This window comes from Gorilla gorilla, chromosome 3, assembly GCF_029281585.2.
Source record: "Gorilla gorilla gorilla isolate KB3781 chromosome 3, NHGRI_mGorGor1-v2.1_pri, whole genome shotgun sequence".
Taxonomy (NCBI): Eukaryota; Metazoa; Chordata; class Mammalia; order Primates; family Hominidae; genus Gorilla; species Gorilla gorilla.
In genome coordinates this window covers 62,632,533-62,654,680 of record NC_073227.2, presented here as the reverse complement: position 1 = coordinate 62,654,680, position 22,148 = coordinate 62,632,533, and the positions used below count along the sequence as shown (strand labels likewise).

Below are 22,148 nucleotides of genomic sequence, written 5' to 3'. Positions count from 1 at the left end.
CTCTGTAAGAATTTAGGAAGTATTTTAACTGAAGTACTAGGGGAATTGAAAATGTTTCCGGAGTGAATAATTGCGTACCTAAGGAATGTTCCATTATAATGTTGAATATATGTGGTTCAAGTGTTCGGGTGTCTTGTTCACTGTCCTAAGAATGGCGTTCGAACATCAAGAAAAGTCTTATTTGTTGAATATTGAATGAATGGATATGTTGAAGAGTATTCAAGATAACCAGCAACTCTGTTTCTTTGTTCGCAAAGGTCAAACTCCCCTTTTTCTCATGTACCATGTTATGGTTTAAATTGAATAACCTCAAAATTCATATGTTGAAATCATAATTCCCAGAACCTCAGAATGCGACTTTATTAAAAGACAAGGTTTTTATAGAGGTAATCACTTAAAATGAAATCATTAGATTAGGCCTTAATCCAATATTATTGGAGTCCTTATGAAAAGAGAAAATTTAAAAACAGACACATGAATACCATATGAAGACAATGTGAACAGACACAAGAAGATGGTCATCTATAAGCCAAAGAGAAAGGCCTAGAATAGAGCCTATTTTCAAGCCTTCAGAAGGAACCAGCCTTACCAACATCTTGATTTTGGAATTCTAGCCTCCAGAACTGTGAGAGAATAATTTGTTTTGTTTATGTCATCCCATCTGTGGTACAACAGCCTTAGAAAGTCAATATAGATCCTACATCCTATTGTCACCACCATTGAAATACATTTGGTATCTTGTCACTCCTAATCTCTCTTCCTCTCCCACACTGGTCCAAGCCACTATCATCTCTTTACAAAATTATTTAACTATCTCCTAACTCATCTCCAACTATCTGCCCTTATATTTATATTTTTCACGAAGTAGTCATGTTGTTCCTTTGAATGCATATCAGATTCCTGTCCTTACCCATCCCTGGGCTCTGCTTCTCAGACAATGGCCTCCTGGTTCTTCTTTTAATGGGTTAGTTCTTGTATCTGTGTGTTCCTCCGGCTTTATATTTATTGTTCCCTCTTCCTGGAATGCTCTTTCCAAAGATGCCAAAATAGCTCTTCTCCTAACTTCCTTCAAGTACCTGCTCAAATATTTTAACAGCTGCATCTTTCAGTCAAGTCTCTATTGATCATACTCTAGAAAATGGCCTCTCATCATTCTCCACTTCACTCACCTAAATGTATTTCTTCTCTCCATTAGTACTTATCACTCTCTGACATAGTATATAAAGATTTAAATAGCTCATAAAGAAATAAGCAATAATTTAAGGTGATATATGCTATTTTATCACATGTGAATTGCAGGCATGATTAAATTTAAAAGGAAAAATGAATATTTATGTGCCATTTCTTCTGCTAAACGCTGGGGGTTTCTAGTTTTTACAAAGATTAAATAAAACTCACCTTCTGCCACCAGGAATCTTAAGATCAAGGAGGAGATTGTGGTTATAAATGTCTGATGGCATCTCTACATCTCAGGCGAAGCATGGAGGATTTCACAGATGAGGTGAGTGATACCTGAATAGCTATTGGAGAATATGTAAAAGGTCAGTGTGGATAAAGGAAAAAGGACATTTTAATTGAAGGATCAACATGTGCAGAATCAAAGAACAGTGAAAGATGATGGCAGGCTGAGTAACTGATTAGCTAAGACAAAAAGAAGAAGCTAGGTGGCTAATATTTTTTGTCTCACTTCTCTGGATTTAAAATATGGAAAGTTTTTTAAAAGTACATTTTATCCCTTTTCAAATAATTATTGCAGAACAGTATAACTATGTAAAAATACTAAAAAACAGTGTTTTAAGTGGGTTCGATTTTGAAACACTAATTTGAGTATCTTTATAGAATATCTTCACACCTTCCCTTCTTCCTTTGGGCATACCACATGCAGTTAATCTAACACATACAGATAATCTCTGAGTTATGATGGTTTCACTTAACAGTTTTTTTATTTTATGATGATGCAAAAGCAATATACATTCAATACACTCCTCTACTTACAATGAGGTTATGTCTAGATAAAACTATCATATTTTAAAATGTAGTATGTTTTAAAAGCAGTCTTGACTTATGATATACTCAACTTGGATAGGTTTATCAGAATGCGACCCCATCATAATTTGAAGAGCATCTATATTTAGTTTTGTTTCATTCTCCATAGGTGGTCATTTTGTAGTAAATATAAAATTATGTTTTAAAAAATTAATGAGCTGAAAAGCCTGTTACTATTTGGAAATTAAATATAGCATGCTACTTTACTTTTTTCCCAAGTATAAAGAATAAACAAGTCCAAATGAACTTTTAGAGTTTTAAACATTTTTGCTAATAATTCATACTTTGAATTCTATCTGTTTAAATCATGTGATCTTTTATTTTACTTCTATAATCTGTTACTTTAAATCATTTCATTTTGAGCATAGAATTCTCAAATATGCATAACCTCCTGCAATGCAGCATAAAAAGCTAAGGCTGTATGTAATGCATTTATTTTGAAATTAAGTAACCTAGAAAATATCAAGGTATTCTTGAATAAAAGCTTTACACAGAACAATCTTATCAATTCAATAACTTCAAAAATTATTTAATGTTAATGACTTCTTAAACATTAAATTGTCTAGTATAAATTAAATTGGCTCTTTCTGCATTTTAATCTAAAAGAAAATGACTAAAATAAGCTAACACAGATCTGTTCACTATAGCATGTCAACGAAGTGTTCGTTAAATTTTGTTTTTGTTTTGGTTTAAAGGATGGTTTTAATTTACAATCCGTAGTATTACATCTCATCGTATATCTAATTTTGCATGACTATTGATTCATGTATTAGACTCTGAAAATATTAACCAGAATTTTAATTGGCCTGTTCTGGTAATTTAAGAAAATAAAATTCACTGAAAGTTTATTTTTTAGTGATTCAGAATTGAAACAACTGCATTTTGTTAAAATCGTATACTGTTCTATCTTTTGTATGACACATGTAAAACACAGTGCTTATACTATCTTACTCCATCACATAGAATTTTAAATAGTATTAGTATAATCTGTGTTGTTATGATATTTTTATTTTTTAGCTGGTTTGACTCCAGTTGCTTTGGAAATAGCTTTAGGGCATATAAAAAAGTTCAAGTACAAGAGTGATGCCAGCTAAAGTTGGATAGCTCTCAATACTTTGGAAAGTAAATTAAAATACAATCCTACAGGTAGTGCTTCTGAAAGTCAAAGCGTATACATTATTTTTTGCATAATATTTAGCCAAACACCCCTGTGTTTGGCTAAATATTTTCAGAGTCTAATACATGAATAAATAGTCATGTATTAGAATCAACAGTATTAGAATCAATAGTCATGCAAAATTAGATATGTGATGAGAGGTAATATGGATTGTAAATGAAAACCATCCTTTAAATTTTCTAAAATTTTTCTGTTTTTGCATTAATCTTTTTATTCTGTTTTGACATTTCGTGGTTGTCTTACTCCATTTTTCTGCTTCTACAGGAGAATACCACATTTCCAAGTGTTTGTTATAGCAACAACCCCATTATCAGTACCCATGTTCTATCCTAGTTTGTTTTGTGCTTCCTTGACAGAACAAGTGAAACTAGGTAGCTTATAATGAACAGAAATTTATTTAGCAAGAGCGTGGCACCTGCATCTGATGAGAGTCATCCCATGGCAGAAGAGTAGGAGGCAGAAGTGAGTACACAAGACAGAGAGACAACAGGGGCCAAACTTATCTTTTTCTCAGAAACCCACTTCTGGAGTAACTAGCCAACTCTCATGATAATGACGTTAATTCAGCCACAAGGGAAGAACTCTCATGACTTAGTCATCTTATAAAGGATCCAGCTGTTAAAATGGTTATAATGACAGTTAAATTTCAACATATGTTTAGGGGGGGACAAACATTCAAACCATAGTGGTGGTTCCGTTACATTTAAGACAAGGCTTCCTGCATACATTTGAAATGCAAATAAAAATTTATTTTAAGAATACACAAAGTACTTTAAAAAACATCTAGAATCCAGTCACCATCTTTGAAAAGACATTATTCAAGGTGGCCATTAGGCAACTCTCTAAAGAGAAGATTTGGGAGCACTTCAATTTCTCTAGAAAAATTTATATCTCCTGCCTGGGGAATGGTAAATTAATGTTTTATTTTGTTTCCCTTTAGGGAGGGAAGCTGGTTTTCTCAACAGTCTGAAATTTAATTTTTCCAGAGAATAAGCTTTGATTCTTACTGAGCATTTTCAGCTATTTTTTTTCTTCATTGTGCTCTGTTTTTGGAAAAATGATATTCTACATATATGACATATATGCATTTTTTTGCAGTATAAATTTTAAGACTATTTTTTCACTTTCTCCCTTGCCTGTTATTATGACCTTCTGCTCTGCCAGAGACACCTAATATTTTCCAAGCTATCACCTCTTAAAACTGGCATTATCTATTGATATGCTACTTGATCTTTTTGAGACTATTTTGTGACAATGGTTATAACTACAATTAGTTTTGTACATTCCAAATGTGTTGAAATAATTTATCTGCTAATTTCCCCTCTACATTTCTGTTTGCCAATGTTGGCTTTTATCAATAGTTTTGTTTTAAATTCTTTTCAGTGTTTCAGAAGAATGTAGGTGGTACAATACACAGATGTGTGTATATAATTATTATTTATAACATGATACAATGGATATTTTATAGCATCTATTGAGTTTCATGGATAACAAATTTAATTATATGGATTTTTATATTATTTTACTTTAATTTGTTATCACAATAGCTAAAGCCTCTAAGGTAATATTAAAGATATTTGAGGTAGTCAACATTCTTTCTTCTTCAATTTAAACAACTTATTATCATTTAGTTTGATGTTTTCAGAGTTTTCTGATGGTCTTTACTACGCTAAATTATCTTATATAATCATTTGGTTATCAGTGTTTATATATATATTTTACGTATTTCTACTATCATTTTAAATTGCTTGTTTTAAAAATATGAACATGGGAGGGCTTTTTGTGCTTGAATCTTCTCTACAGATCACACTATCATTTGTTTTTAAAAAACTATATTTCAAGAAGATCGCTATTTTCATTATGTCTCAAGATGCTATCTGTCCTGTTTTAACAATGAAATATTTATTTTCTTTTTTTATAGCTGTTGAGTGTCCTGAAACAGTTTGTAATTTCTTTTGCCTCTCTGTAATTGTATTGTATCTTCCCATAGCATCTATATAGTAGGACAGCATCAGTCTCTCTGTGTAGACAATCTGCTGTAGTTGAAATAGACTGGACTTTTCCATTTGGTTAACCAATAAAGAAATGAAAAAGGGGGGAAAAAGGACATATTTAAGCCCATTTGCTAAAGCTGTTAGCTCTAGAGGCCTCTCAGGTCTCCAAACTCTTGGAGCATAAGTAGAAGAGAAGCTGTCTCTCTTTTGTGAACAATGAAAAACATATAGCCCCTATTATAGTGGAATAGGAGGCTTTTTTTTTAGTCTTCCAAATATTTCAAACAACAAATGGGAATAAGAAGAGACACTTTCAGGTTACACGCTTCAATTTACAGTCTTGGTCATCTCAGGCCTTGAAATCCACCTTCAAATGCCCTAGTCCTCAAGAAATAGCAGAACTTTATTTTTGCTGCTTGTCTATCAGTGTTCACATTTATAGTTCTTTCCTTCTGGAGATTTCCAAAGAACTCGAAATCTCATATGCACACTCACTGTTTCTTCCTCTATGCTACATAGCCTCCATAACTCTATATGTATTTTTCCAAGGGAAATTAAGAGAACAAGACAGCAATGCACATTTGGAAAGCCATCTCTCCAGAATTGTTCTGTAAATTTTAAAACTGCCTTTGTAACCAAATTAAAATATATCTTCTTAAAGAAAACCCTTCTGTTATTAGATTTTTTTTTAACCTGGACTCAGTGGTATTTCACATCTTGCTATTTTTCTAAGTCAAGTATCTCTTACTTTGATATTAATAAGCCCATTATTCTGTCAATGACACTCTTCCTTTCTTCTTCCCTTGGATAATTCTTCTTCTTTTTTTTTTTTTTTTTTTAGATGAAGTCTCACTCTTGTCGCCCAGGCTGGAGTGCAATGGCTCCATCTCGGTTCACTGCAACCTCTGCCCCCCAGGTTCAAGTGATTCTCCTGCCTCAGCCTCCTAAGTAGCTGGGATTACAGGCACTTGCCACCATGCCAGGCTAATTTTTATATTTTTAGTAGAGACGGGGTTTCACCATGTTGGCCTGTCTGGTCTTGAAATCCTGACCTCAGCTGATCTGCCCACCTCAGCCTCCCAAAGTGCTGGGATTACAGTTGTGAGCCACTGCGCCCAGCCCCCCTTGGGTAACTCTTATAGACCTTTTGGCTTTCACCTCAGTGCTACATCTCTGGGGTACATCTTCTGTCCCCTAAATTTCAGTTAGGTGACTCTTTCAAGAGCTCTCATAGCTTATGCTTCAGTGTTTGACTTATCAGAGAATGGATCGCCCTACATTTAAATTCTTGGTTATTTCTCTATATATACCACTGAAGTGTAGGTTTCATAAAGTCAAGAATAATTTCTAAATTATTTATGGTTGCATCCTTATCCTTTTCTATAGCCTCCTTGCATATAATAGGTACTGATAAATTATTTGATGAAAGAAGAAAAGCATGGTCAATTATTGGAATAATGAGGTCTAATGACAAAATTTTTCAGACTCAGAATAGCTTCTAGTAAGATACTCTAGGAACCTTTTTGGTTTCTTATTTTTGACATTAAAACTGTTACAAAGTATTATTTTATCACGTGAAATAATGTAGTAAAAAATGTATAAAAGCCAACCTAATCATGTCTTTCCATCCTCCACCTCCTTATCTCACTGTGCATCTCCTTTGCCAATATTATTGAGTCTTATATTTACATCTCCATGTAACAAAATTATTTTGTTTCCTCATTTTACTAAAATATAATCATATTAGCAGCAGTTGGCAACTTGCTTTTGTCACCTCATCATATATAATGAACGTGGCTACACACCAGTGATTATACATGAAGCCTCTCAGTGGCCTTCCCTCCCCTTAAAGTTCTTTAGAAATATATTTCAGCAGAGATTCCTGCTTATCCACCATTATTCATTTCCTCTTTCTCTATACAATACCATCTTCAAGATTTAGCTAGTCGTATGGCTTTTTTGAACCCTTTTTCACTTCCCTCACAGTTAACTATGTCTTTGTGACTAGGATTTTACAATTAGATATGGATTATTAGAATGGATATATTACAAACTGTGAATTTTTGCTTCATGTTTAAATAATTGCTTGACTTCCATTTTCTAACTTTGCACCTTGTCATGTGATAGAACATGTGATTTGGGCAGGTGTAACAGTGTGGAAAACAGCCAAAACCTAGAGATGACAGAGTAATAAGATGGAAGCTACTAAGAAGTGCACCTAAACCGCTTTGACTTTGTAGACTAGAGCAAGCTCTCTGCCTTTGACCTTGTACTATTACTGGACTGCTAGGATATAGATGAATAAGCTACAGTTTTGTTTGAGCCGCTTGATTTGGGAATCTCATTATTAAGTAAGTGTAGCATATACCTTAAAAATATATTAATTTATACTTAGAAGTAGAGTGCTGTCATAAAGAAAACTAAACAAAATGGCATGATTTTGCATTCAAGCTATAGCAAGCAAAAAACAAACATTCCAGGCTGGAAAGCAGGTGCTTCCCTGTTATTCTATAGTAAATCATTTAGTAATACTCTATAACAACTTGAAAGACATATCATATAGCTATCAAGTCTATAATTCCAAAGCAAATGGTAGAAAGATTCAAATTATTGGTGCGCATATGTGTGTTCTGATGTTTTCATTTTTAGCAAGTACCCGATTAGGGAAGAGAAACAAGCACACAAGAAATAATTGAAAAATCGAGTTCTCCCAATAGCAAACATTTTTGCTAGGTCTGCAATGTAAATTAACAGAGTAAGGCAGCCAATGAAATTAGTTTTCAAATTAAGACAAGAAAATATTTTTACTAAGGATCTCCTTAAATAGCGCTCTATTAAATAGTCTTGGTTAGACAATGGGGTAGCCCAATAGCAAAATTTTGATTTGAGATTAATGCAGTAACATCCAATCTTACAATTTTGATAGCCTTAAGGTTGCCACAATTTAAATGAAGGACAAATGGATGGGTCAGACACAGAGAGCAGTAAATAAATAAGAGTCAGGAGACAAATATACTCAAGAAGGGATCTGTGGGTTTTATTAGTTCCACTTGATAGTGTATTAAGGAAATAGACTTGAAACTTACTGTTTTATTGAGACAATGTTATTTCAAAGAAAACAAACAAAAAAATCATTCTGTGAAAGCCTTTTGTCCAGTCCCTAAAGCAACACTTGTTGTCCACCATGTATCAGCAGAAAGCAGTCTGAGGAAACTGGCCAATAAGGAAGCTTACACTCAAACAACAACTTCAGACTCAGGTATTGAAGATAATGAGCAAGCAAGGCTCTCTCAGAGATCAAACGCAGGAACCATGGAGAAGAAAATATAAAGGAGTTCCCAGTAGAGAATCACAGGCATCCTGATGAGATAAGCAAGGAACCGTCCACATATTTAATATATATATACTGTATGATCTAAGTGTAAACTGAATTTATGTTTTAAGAAGTGAAAACAATTACACTGTGAATGTTAAAACGAATGATTAACATAACTATTAAATATTGCAAACAAAATATTGTAATTTTAGTTAGTTTTATTTATTGAGCTTTAAATTACACATTAACATTACATCTATTTACTTTTCTTCAAATTCCCAAATTGCAACAATGAGAATGCTCCCATAGTGGTGAAATTCATGAAGAAACGTTAATATTTGTGGAATATAGTTTTATTTAACTTTTCTAGAATAGGTTTTCTCAATCTTGATACTATTTACCATTGGAGCTGGAAAATTCTTTGTTGCAGGAGGCTATCCTATGCATTGCACGCTACTTAACTCTTGGCTTCTACATACTAAATTCTAAGAACACCTACCTCAGTTGTGACAACCAAACATGCCTCTAGACATTGCCAAATATCTCCTGGGGGACAAGATTTCTTCTGTGAAAAGCCACTCTTTTATTTATTTATTTATTTTTTGAGACGGAATTTCATTCTTTTTGCTCAGGCTGGAGTGCAATGGCACAGTCTCGGCTCACTGACACTTCTGCCTCCTGGGTTCAAGCGATTCTCCTGCCTCATCCTTCTCTCAGGCTCACGCCACCACGCCTGGCTAATTTTTGTATCTTTAGTAGAGAAGGAGAGTTCATCATGTTGGGCAGGCTGGGCTTGAACTCCTGACCTCCGGTAATCCATCCGCCTTGGCCTCCCAAAGTGCTGGGATTACAGGCAGGAGCCACTGCACCCGGCCAAAGCCACTCTTTTTTTAACATTTATACCTTTTCCCAGGAGTTCTTGCAGATAGCCTTCCAGAAGTAAGAATACTGTTCATATTCTTTTCACTAAAGGGTTTTCTAACAATAATCTAGGCACTTTTGTTTTCTTTATCTGCATGATTTAAAAAATACTTTTTTTTCTTTTATGACGTTTTTCTTCTCTTCACCATGATTTGAATACATGCCTCTAAAACACAGGAACCAATTAGCAAACATTTCTTTTTACCTGTGGCAGTTCTTACCACAGTATCTTTTCCAATTAAGAAGAAATGGTGAAATAAAGGAAGACAGAAGGTAAAAGAGAGGAAAATAAAAATGCCAGACTTATAGTGGGAGGTCTACCATTTGTGGTGACCTTATTAACTATATAACTGTTCTAGATGTATCTCTGTACTGGCTTGGGTTTTGTTTTTTGCATAAGTAATATAAAAACAGAAAATTGCGTTTGAAAAACAAGTAATTTATACAAATGGCCTACATTTACTATATTAAAGTATTGAATTAAACCTTTCACATTTCACTTTTTTAGTTATTGAAAAAGAGCAAATTGCATGACTCATGAGTTGGGATTCATATGAATTAAATAAAAGCAATTTGATTTTTACCTTCAAATTCTGATTTTGTAAATATATATGTAAAATAATCCCGCAAAAGCGACAGATTTTCAAATATCTTGTGGAAGGAAATTTAATCCTAATGAATGAGACTCAGACACATTTCTATTTAATTATAGTTCAGAAATAAATATTGAAATCAGTGGTTATATTTACTTGTTACACATTATGTAAGAAATGAGAAAATGCAGCCATTTTGTTGTTTCTTTACATGTATAGATAACATAAAATAACAGATTGCTCATATTTACAGTATTAGTGACTAAGAAATGATGAAGGCTGAAAAAAAACAAAGAATGCTCTTCCAAAAATATTCGTGCAACTGTGTTAATGAATTCTGATTAACAATATTCAAGTAACTTTACGAGCTGTAGAACGACAACTTTGACTTAGTCTGGTTCTTTGAACTGATGTGCATAGTCTTCAGAAATCAATCAATGACACTTCTGACTTTTAACTCTTGTGCCTTACTCAATTTTTTATATCCTCTGTAAAGTCCAAAAGGCTATAAAACATGTAGTAGCTCTTCCTCATTTGATTACTTTTATTCTCTCTACTTCTTAACTGCAGTTAATCTTCCAAGCTTTGACAATAAAAATGGATTCTATGTAAGGATTTATTATCCAAAGTTAGGTAGTCACTGGAGAATGCTATTCTCCCTGGTTTTAAAAATCTATCAGTCAGTGTCATACGCTACCCACCAAACTACTCAGGTGATAGTGTTAAAAGTATTTTGGGGGAAGAGATTTTACAAAAATCAATAGCTCTGTTTCAAAAGTGTCATAAAAGTTTGGAAGATACTGCTCTGTATCTTTATTTTATTAAACATATTTACTTAGCATCTACTATGTGACAGCACTATTCCATTCTGGTAAGTTGTATGAACAGAATAGAGAGACATGAAAGAGAGTGGCAATCATGAAAACATAACTTGTAATGGGCGGTCAGACAATTCATAACAAATGAAACCATAGTAGACTGAAACTTAGTTTATCGATAGATATCAGGCATATACCAGTTGATAGTAAGCCATTTAAATGGAAAGCAGTTAATGGAAAAAAAATCCAAGGGAGGATTGAGATTGAACCTTTAGAAATAAAAGAAGGGGCTGGGCACAGTGGCTCACACCTGTTATCCCAGCACTTTGGGAGGCCAAGGCGGGCGGATCACGAGGTCAGGAGTTCGAGACCAGCTTCACCAACATGGTGAACTCCGTCTCTACTAAAAATACAAAAAATAGCCGGGCATGGCGGTGTGCACCTGTGGTCCCAGCTGCTCAGGAGGGTGAAGCAGAAGAATCGCTTGAACCCAGGAGGCAGAGGATGCAGTGAGCCGAGATTGTGCCACTGCACTCCAACCTGGGCGACAGAGCAAGACTCTGTCCAAAAATAAAAAGAAATAAAAGAAGGATGAGGTCTTTGGCACGTAGCAGACAGTGAAAGAAACAATTAAGAAAAAAACCTAAAAATCACGAAATATGTTCAATGCTACATAGAAAATTACAATTATTACTCATTGACAAAAAAAGTAAATAAAAGACAAATCTAAATATTGCCAAAACAATATTTTAAGTACTTTTTTATGTAGTGTAACTCTTAGTAATATTTAAAGTGGCTTTTAAAATACCATAAGTTGATTCTGGAGATTATGATGAAGTATCAATAGTGAAAATGTTAGAGATTTATAGCTATGAATTTATATAATTCAATATTTAAAACTTTTAAATTTATTTTCAACATTTTTGTTTGTTTCTTTGTTGGCTGGATATATTTGCTTTCTTTAATTTTTCCCATATCTGATTCCTCATTGTCTTTGAAAATGAGAAACAGAGCATGAATCTGAAGAAGTCATACAAACGTGAGAAAGAAGTTGAGAAAGAGATTTTCCTGCGTAAGAAAATGCTGTGTTTGAAAAGCATGTGGAAAGGTCAGTCTGAATATAAATAGAAACTGGCAAGATGGAGTTCAAAGTGAGGCACATCAGTTAAAAGGGAACTATATGACAGAAGGGAAGGACAATGTTAAAAGATAAACAATTAATAATATAAATTGTCTCCATCTCTTATAAAACTTTAACAAAATGTACATTGATAGCTAAATTTTCTGATATTTTAATGGAATAAATAAGCTGAAATTCTTCTTTTACAAAACCAATTAAAATTCTCATTGAATATATATTTCGATAATGAATAAATTCCAGCTAATTTTGCAAGAATTCAAAGAAATCATCAGAGAGCAAGAAAGAAGCAAGTGCCAATATATACGGAGAATGATGGTTCTAGTCTATATTAAAACTTTATCCAAATAACACACCGGAATCTATAAGCAAAGCTTTTGACAAATGGTGAATTGGTTGAGATGACCATATTCCACATGACACCCACAGATTGGGCATCATCCTAAGAGAAAGTGAATAAACTGCATAACAAAACTATAATAAAAATACTGTCCAACAGAGTAGAAAATAGCAATATTTGTTTGGATCAAATTTGATCTGAATAAAATGGAGAAAAACATGTCCCTGTGACTTTGTAGCCATCAACTGGGTTTCACTTAGATTTGGGACCTGAATTCATACTCTTCACATTCTTTGCAAACACACACACATACAACACACACACACACACACACAGCACACACACACACACGTAAATTATATTACTCTATTTTATTTTTATTTTGTTAGTTTTTATTTTAAGCTTAGTGGTACATGTGCAGGTTTGTTAAACAGGTAAATTGTATGTTTTAGGGTTTGGTGTACAGAACATTTCATCATCCAGGTAATTATCATAATATCTGATAGGTAGTTTTTAGATCCTCATCTTTCCACCTCCCTCCCCCATTGAGTAGGCCCTGGCATCTGTTGTTCCTTTCTTTGTGTCAGTGTGTACTCAGTATTTAGCTCTCACTTATAAGTGAGAACATACGGTATTTGGTTTTCTGCTACTGTCAGTTTGCTTAGGATAATGTCCTCCAGGTTTATCCATGTTGCTGTGATGGACATGATCTTTCTTTTTATGACTGCCTAGTATTCCATGATATGTACGTACCTCATTTTTTTTTTAACCAGTCTACTGTCGATGAGCATTTAGGTTGATTCTATGTCTTTGCTGTTGTGAATAGTGCTGTGATGAACATACACATGCATGTGTCTTTATAGTATAACGATTTATTTTCTTTCAGGTATATACCCACTAGTGGGGTTGCTAGGTTGAATGGTAATTTGTTTAAAGGTTTTCTAGAATTCTCCAAACTGCCGTCCAGTGTGGCTGACCCAATTCACATCCTGACTGGAAGTGTATGTGTTGCCTTTTCTCTGCAACCTCATGAGCATTTGCTATTTTTTTTACTTTTTAATAGTACCTATTCCGACCGTTGTGAGATAGTATCTCATTGTGGTTTTTATTTGCATTTCTCTAATGATTATTGGTGTTAAGCATTTTTTTCACAGGCTTGTTGTCTGTATGTCTTCTTTTGAAGTGTCTACTCTTTTTTAACTGCTTTAGACATATGGCAGGGACAGAAGCCAGTCTCTGCAAGATGAAAATATTCTAAATTGAGAACTTAAATAATGACAATTTCTAATGAAAAATTTGTCAAGAATCACAAAACATGGAGGAAGCTGGAAACCATCGTTCTCAGCAAACTATCGCAAGGACAAAAATCCAAACACCGCATGTTCTCACTCATAGGTGAGAACTGAACAATGAGAACACATGGACACACGAAGGGGAACATCACACACCGGGGCCTGTTGTGGGGTAGGGGGAGGGGGGAGGGACAGCATTAGAAGATATACCTAATGCTAAATGACGGGTTAATGGGTGCAGCACACCAACATGGCACATGTATACATATGTAACAAACCTGCACTTTATGCACATGTGCCCTAGAACTTAAAGTATAATAAAATAAATAAATAAATAAAATAAAAATAAAAAAGAATCACAAAACATCATACAAATTTTCTTAACAGTAGACAAAAATTTGTGTAAAATAATATCAGAATTTAAGACTTCAAAAACAAAAATATTACATTATAGGCTATTATATCACTATAGTTGGTATTTAAAAGAAATGAAAATTTATTTAATTATCATCATACCGTTATAAATACCAGACATATTTGAAAATGATAACAAAGTCCCGAAACTCTCAAATTCAGATAACTTGTGAATAATGATAATATTTAAAATTAAAATTAACGGGTTTAAGCAGCCAATTTGGCACAGATGAAGAAGAAAAGTAGTGCAGAAGAAAACAGACCTGAAGAAATCAAACAAAATGCAATACAGAGAAACAGAGATCAAAATTATGAAGAAAGAGTACAGATATTTGGAAGATATTTGGAGAAGGACCGACCTTAACATAGAAAAACTTCCAGGAGAGAATAATATTATCACAATTTTTTTTAATAAAGAAGAGTTAAGAAACGTACTGTTAGATACATAAAGCACAACAAATTCTAAGATAATGAAAAAAATATAAACCTAGATACTATTTTACTTAAAAACTGACAAAGATTACTTTTATCAGTAATACTAGAACCCAGAACCAGTGAAGATTATTTTCGAAGAGGGGAAATATAATGGTCTACCTAGAATTCCATTAAAATGTGTGAAATAATATTTTAAAAATATAAAATGATTACATTTCCAGATTAAAAATTGAGTTTTTCACTAAACAAACTTAAAGGTAAAGAGTTTATAACACAAAGGTTTGAGAGCTACATTTTACTATGCTGTTATATTATATATATATATAATTTTTCATACCTACATGACTTTTGATTTTTCCTGAAGTTTGTCATTAACCACATTTTTCAAAAATGTGATTACCTTTATGCATATTTACTACACTTTCAATTTGTGATTTACTGCTACTTTTTATTGGTACATTCAAATGTCATCAATAATTGTCAGTTTCAGCCCTTAAAGATGAAATTTTAAATATGAAAAGTTAAACTATAAAGGTCTAATTTGAAGTCTGCAATGGACTGAAAGTTGGTATTGCCCTGAAATTCATATATTGAAATCAAGATAGAACCCTCATGAATGGGATTAGTGCTCTCATAAAAGGGACCCCAGAGGGCTAGCTTGTTCCCTTTCCACCTAGTGAGGATAAAATGAGAAAAGAACAGTTTGCAACACAGAAGAAAGCCCTCACCAGAATTTGACCACGTCGGCCCTCTAATCTTAGACTTTCAGCTTCCATTTCTATGAGAAATAAATTTCTATTTTTTGTAAACTCTTCAATCCATGATATTTTGTAACAGTAAGTCAAACTACGATGACAGAGACTTTTAATCTGTTTCAGTCTCACCTTTATTACCTTTGCCACTCTTTTTCCAAAATCTCCATTGATTCTACGCAGATTTCGAGCACAGAAAAACTATAATGTTTTCATCTCTCCCTTTGGATCATTTCTCTGATTTCTGTATCTGTTTATGTCTCTGTTTTTGAAATGTGCATTCTATAGCAATTTTTAGAGCAAAGTATATCTTAATTTGAGTTTTCTAGAAACAGTTATAAGAGGAGTTCTGCTTTTGTTTTTTATTTGAATGAATCCTTGCCATAAAAATAAATGACAGAAGCAGGATAGAACATTAAAAAAAGACTAAGCAAGGGTGGCATTCTAGCAAGTGTCTGACACCTTGGAGCACTCTGGAATTTATATCCCTGAGTTGATCTCACTTTTCTTTCTTTTTTTTTTTCTTTGAGATGGAGTTTCACTCTGTTGCCCAGGCTGAAGTGTAGTGATGCAATCTTGACTCACTTTGACCTCCGTCTCCCAGGTTCAAGCAATTCTCCTGCCTCACCCTCCTGAATAGGTGGGACTACAGGCACCTGCCACTATGCCCAGCTAATTTTTGTATTTTTTGTGGGGGAGATGGGGGAGACGGGGTTTCACCATGTTGGCCAGGCTGGTCTTGAACTCCTGACCTCAGGTAATCCACCCACTTCGACCTTCCAAAGTGCTGGGATTACAGGTGTGAGCTACCATGCATGGCCTGATCCCACTTTTTAATCCAAGGAAACTAACATTTTGTAACTTTATATCAGTTTGTCAAAGTCTGCCTGTTGCCACTTTGGAGGTGTTGTAGCATAATCTCTCAGGAGAGCCGGCCCTTTTAACCCAGAACAATGCTGAGAGGAGTACAGCAAAAGAATCATTAGAAGGTATCACTATTAGCACCTGGTAGGTAGGTACAACTGGCAGTAAAGAAAATCAAGATAAATAGCTGAGTGCATCCACTAAGGTTTGGTTAATTGAACTTATTCTTCATATTCATAATCCATCTAGTTGCATATTTTCCAGAATTGTTGTTGGTCAGATTGCTGGGAATGCTTAGAAGAGACAGGATAGCAGATTTAATTAAATATTTCACTGCTGTTGTTGGTTGCAGGCCACTGCTGCAGTTAATTAGGACAACTGACACTTTTCCTCCATCCCAAATTTTAGACTCTTCTCCATCTGGCATAGCAGCACTTCTTGTCTAGTTGTTAACCTTGTAGAGTGAACGAGACCTGCACTATTGAGGGTTCTGAGACCTGGATCCCATGCCCTTATCAGGCTGTGATTGCTGCAATTGTCCATTTTTAGTTGCAACTACACATAAGAGTAAAAAGAGTCATTCCATTTGGTTACTTAGGTCTCAAGCACATTCCTCCTCTTCCCCATTGTTTGTATCGATGACCTTGAATTGCCATCTACAAGATGATAACTCAGCTGTACTTTAAAAGGCTATTTGTTTAAGCCTCTTTGGTAAAGAACAGTAGATCTGTGATCATGAGTACACTGCTGAATCACCATTTCTGTAATGCAGCACACTTAATCTGAAGCAAAGTCATGTAGGATTAATGTCAGCAGATCAGACATTCTCTGAACTGTTGAATAGAGTTACTGCCTGTGATATTACAATCCCAAAGGCAAACATATTCCAACATGGTGTCAATTCTGAGCAGGATAAAATATTTTTCTTTCAACGTTAGTAAGGGTCTTACGTAATCAACTTGTCATCAAGTGGCTGGTCGGCCTCTTTGGTCTCTGTTGGCTACCAGTTGGACATTCAGCAGTGACAATAGCTAGATATAGCTTGGTGAAAGAGAACTCATACTTTTGGACTCAAGGGTAATCATCATTTTTAATAAACGTGTTTTCTATAATAATAATCCTCTTACAAAAGCACAGTGTTGACTAAAGATACAGCTAGACTAACTTCTACTCACTGAGTTATTCTGTCAACATAGTTTGATGTTGCCACTGAAGGATTTGGTGTTCTTGGTGGAATATGAAGGTACTCACCTTTATATATACATCTCTGAGTCCCTCCACATGCCTCTCTCTGAGACTTCCCAATCTCTCATCTTCTAATCGTACTTCTAGGCCCTTGACCAATCATCTAAACCAGTATCCATTATTGATATTGCTTGAGAGATGTGATTAGGCTGAAAAAAAACAGCCCTTTCAGAATTTCTGAACTTTTACAATTAAGTCCTATTCTGGTAGTCAGATAATTCTGCCCTCTATTTGCATATATAGATCGCTTTAAGTACTCTGAAGTCTTCTCATGCTCACTATGCTTTAAATTTCTGATTAGTAGATTTAAACTTACCATTTTTTATCACAAGAATTACAATTAAATTCTTAACAGCTTCAACAATCACTGGCACTCCAGGGTTTCAGTAAACAATAGCTGTTATTATTCCTAAATTTGACCACCATCAATTCTCTTTAATTCCAAACCAGGAGGATGAACTTCCTCCTTTTTCAAGTTCAAGTGTCACCTCAGGGAGCAAGTCTAGAAGACAACTTACATGATTGATGTCAAATCTTTCAAGATTGCCTATTTTTAATCATGTAATAATTTTTATTTTATTACTATTTTATTTTTATAAAATGTTTGGATATTTCTATTTGATTTTAAAAAATATTTTTCATTATATCCCAGCAATACTTTGTAAATATTTTTTACTTCCTGAAGTCCCTCTTTTAGGCTTCACTTTAGGGAAGAAGACTTTGGTATAAATTTTCTCAATTTTTATCTATAAATGTTGAGATTTAACTTTGCTCCTAAATGATAGTTTTGTTCATATGTGTTGACAACTATTTCTCTCAAAATTTGTAGTTATTCTCTACTGTTTTTCTGTTTTCCATTATTTTTGTTGAAAGATCTGTTATTCTTTCTTTTTTTCTTTCCTTTATATGCAACCTCTCCTTTTCCATTGGTTACCTTTAAGATTTTGTCTTTGTTATCAGTGTTCCTTAGTTCCATTCAACGTATCTGATTTCTTTACACTGATTTTGTTTATAATACTCTGTACTTCCGAAATTAGTGGATTCGTGCTGTATGAATTCTAGAAAAATCCACAATTATCTCTTTAAATAATTTCTTTCTTACATTTTTCCCCATTTTTCTCCTTCTCATGGAGAAGGCTTAGAATAACTTCTTCCTCCTTTATCATTACAGGGATCAGTAGTCCACACATTGTGTTTCAGGACATCTCTACTTGTTTCTTTGCTGTGGTCCAGGATAGTCTCCTACTCCTCACTCCCACTCCTGCCCCAGCATGTATGGTTCTTGCCTCCAGAGGTCCCAGACTTGTCTCTCTATTCTGATCCATGTTTACCTCTGAGTTTAGCAGCTTGGAATCCTGTCTATTTCTTAGCTGCAGTGGGCTAAGTTCCCATTCTCGGTTTCATTATTACACAGCATTCTGAGAGAACTCTCCTACAGTTTTCTGAGACCAGACACTGGCTTTCAATACTTTTTTAAATGATCCATAGTATAAAATGTATAACACATATTATTCCAGCCTGAAAGTAGGTTCACAAAATATGGATATACTTTTATTCTATTTATATATTTTTATTCTAACCTATCCTTCCCTAACTTATGTTTTCTATTACATTTTAACATGATCATGCTTCTATACTAACTTCAAGTTTTGTAACTGGTAACCAAAATGTTTGAAAATGCATTGTTCTAATAGCTTTATATGTCATATACACCGTAAAGATTTTAATTTTTTTATTTCTAGCCTCATCTTCTTTCCTGAGACTCATATCTTCAAATACCACTCCTAACTTTGCGTATTCACTTGAATGTCTATACATTTAACTTATTACAAACCAAATACTATTTTCTCTCACTAGTATTATCAAATTTCCTCTATTATCCATCTTTTTCATCTCAAATAATGATAACTTTATAATTTCAGTTGCTTAGACCAAATAAATGCAATCATCTTTTTCTCTTGCTTTCACATCTCAAAATATTCAGAAAATTTTCAATGTTCTACTTTTAAAATATAATCATAATCTTATGATTGTTTTTATCTCTCTCTTATCAAACTCTAATTTAAGCCACCATATCCATAGACCACAAGAGGCTTAGAATGGCTCTCTCTGTTTCCATGTGCTCTACATAAGCCCATCTCAACAAGCAGCCATTAAGATATATTGGAAATCTAAATAAAAGTATACAGTTTTTCCACTCAAGACATATTATAGCTTTTCATCTCATTCAGAGACTTTCCATGGCCTAATTGGCCATAATTAATACCCCATTCGTATGCTAACAATGATTTTTTTTGTCTTTCATCACACTTCCATTTGTTAATACTGCTCCAGTTGGTTTGGTTTTCTTGTATTTCCTCAAAATGACCAATCAATTTATTTTAGTGGAAATATTTTTTCCTCACAAACATATGGACAGTCCCCTCACTTTTTCCAGTGTTTCCTTAAATACCAACTTATTACAATATATTTCCTGCCTTATCAATGTAAAAAAATATTATTCTCCATAACTCTTTTTCTAATTGCACCACTATACTTTTTCCTTGTAGTTTCTGTGACTTCAAATGGGTTTATTTGTTCACTTTTTATTCCTGGCTGTCTTCATTAGAATATAATTTCTGTTTATTGCTGCATTTCAAGACTTAGAAAAAGTGTACCACGTAGCAGGCACTATCCTATACCTATAGATCACTCTTAACTTACTCAGGACTTTTATGTCCTTCAAATGCATTGAATTATTTTTGTTTATGCAGGTTTGTTTCTTGTTACCCTCTCTCTTAAATTTCTTTTCTTTTCTTTTTTTTTTTTTTTTTGAGACAGAGTGTGGGGCTCTGTCGCCCAGGCTGGAGTGCAGTGGCGCGATCTCTGCTCACTGCAAGCTCCGCCTCCTGGGTTCACGCCATTCTCCTGCCTCAGCCTCCTGAGTAGCTGGGACTAGAGGCAGCCGCCACCACGCCCGACTAATATTTTTTGTATTTTTTAGTAGAGACCGGGTTTCACCGTGTTAGCCAGGATGGTCTCGATCTCCCTAGCCCGTGATGCGCCCGCCTTGGCCTCCCAAAGTGCTGGGATTACAGGCGTGAGCCACCACCCCCGGCCCCCTCTCTCTTAAATTTCACAATTGCAGATATTCTAATAAACTTAGACAAATTCTATTTATTTTTATTTTTAAAAGCTAGTTTATTCTAAAAGCCTGTGACTCTTTGACATTCTTTTGTTTAGGTCTGGTTATATTAAGGTGTAATTTACAAATAAAAATTGTATATACTCAAGATGTACAACGTGATGCTTTTATATACTTATGCTTTGTATAACTATTACTACAATTGAAATAACCAACATATCCAACATTACAGTTACGCTTTGTATGTGTGTGTTGTAAGAAGACAAAATCTACCTTCTTAGTAAATTTAAAGTAAACAATACAGTATTATGATTGTGACAATTTGTCCATTAGCTCTCCAAAATGTAGACATCTTATAACTGAAATTTGCACCTTTGACTATCGTCTCCCCATTTTCCTCATGCCCCAGCTTCTGACAATCATTGTTCTACTCTCGGTTTCTATGAGTTTAACGGTTTTTACATCCTACACATAAGTGAGATCACACTGTATTTGTCTTTCTACGTCTGGCTTATTTCACTTAGCATGATGTCCTCCAGGATCATGCATGTTACCACAAATGACAGTTTTTTATTTTTATGGATGAATACTGTCTTATTATGTATATATACACATTTTCATTATCAATTTATCTGTGGGCAGACACTTAGGTTGTTTCCATATCTTGGCTATTGCAGATATTTCTTTGAGATCTTGATTTTATTTTTTTTTAAGATATATACACAGAAGTGGGATGGTTGCATCCTATGGTAGTTCTAATTTTAATTTTAATATTTTTATGCATAATTTGTCTTACCTCTTATTAAATGATATCATAACAACCATGTGTTGAAACTCTAAGTTTAAACTAACTTTTGCTCATTTTAAAAAATTATATAATAGCCTTCAAAAAGAAACTTAGGCTTCTTTAAGAAGTAAATGTGGTTTACAAAGGCTAGAAATAACAGAGTTTGAGATGCACATTTTAATCCAGAATTGCTTTATTCCAAAGCCTATGTTCTTAATCATTCTAGCATATTGTAATATATGCTAGAAAGTATCTCAAACGTGTTCGTGTTTGTACTTACGGATATAATTTAATATTAATACTTTTAAATCATTTATTTAATATTCTTTCATGATATCTATTTCATGAGCCATATCCACATAAGTATAAATAACTCATGAATGTATCTAACAAAATTGTTTCATGACACAGTCCTGTAGTTCAATGTGATTTTTACAGATAAACTGAAAGAGTTCACTAGTTGTTAACAGTATCGTTTTTTTTTCCTCATCTCCACCTTTCATTCTTTCTAGCCTATAAGCTTAATTAAAGTATTTAAAATATTTGTGGGTTTATTTCATAGAAATAAATATATAGGTAATATTTAAAATTAATAAAGATTTTTATGGCTATATTATGAACTTCCACAAGGCATATGGTATAAATCACGCTATTATTGGACTTTTAAGTCTGTCCTCAATATTAAGCTCTAAAATAGCAAAAAAAAAAAAAAAAGAAAAGAAAAAAATTCCAAAAATAAGCAAAAAATCCCCAAAACTAAGCAAGATTCTCCCATAAGATTTCACTATTAATTTACCTATTTTTATAACATGATTCTTAATAAAGCACTGATAATACAATATTATATTAATAAAATTGCATAAAATATGTTGTTTAAACTTAATAAGAATGA

General features: G+C 33.8%; 1 long non-coding RNA gene across 2 annotated transcripts in view; it reads left to right on the top strand.

The window, feature by feature from the left end:
* Window positions 1-683: 683 nt before the first annotated feature.
* The window catches only part of LOC129533314 (uncharacterized), a 59,536-nt gene continuing 38,071 nt past the window's right edge, over window positions 684-22,148 (top strand). Inside the window, exons 1-2 of one of the 2 annotated variants that reach the window (XR_008679455.2) lie at window positions 684-733; window positions 1,412-1,501. This is a non-coding gene — a long non-coding RNA (uncharacterized lncRNA). Of the gene's footprint in view, window positions 965-1,411; window positions 1,502-22,148 lie in introns of both variants that reach the window. The other variant, XR_010133223.1, reaches the window with a different exon arrangement.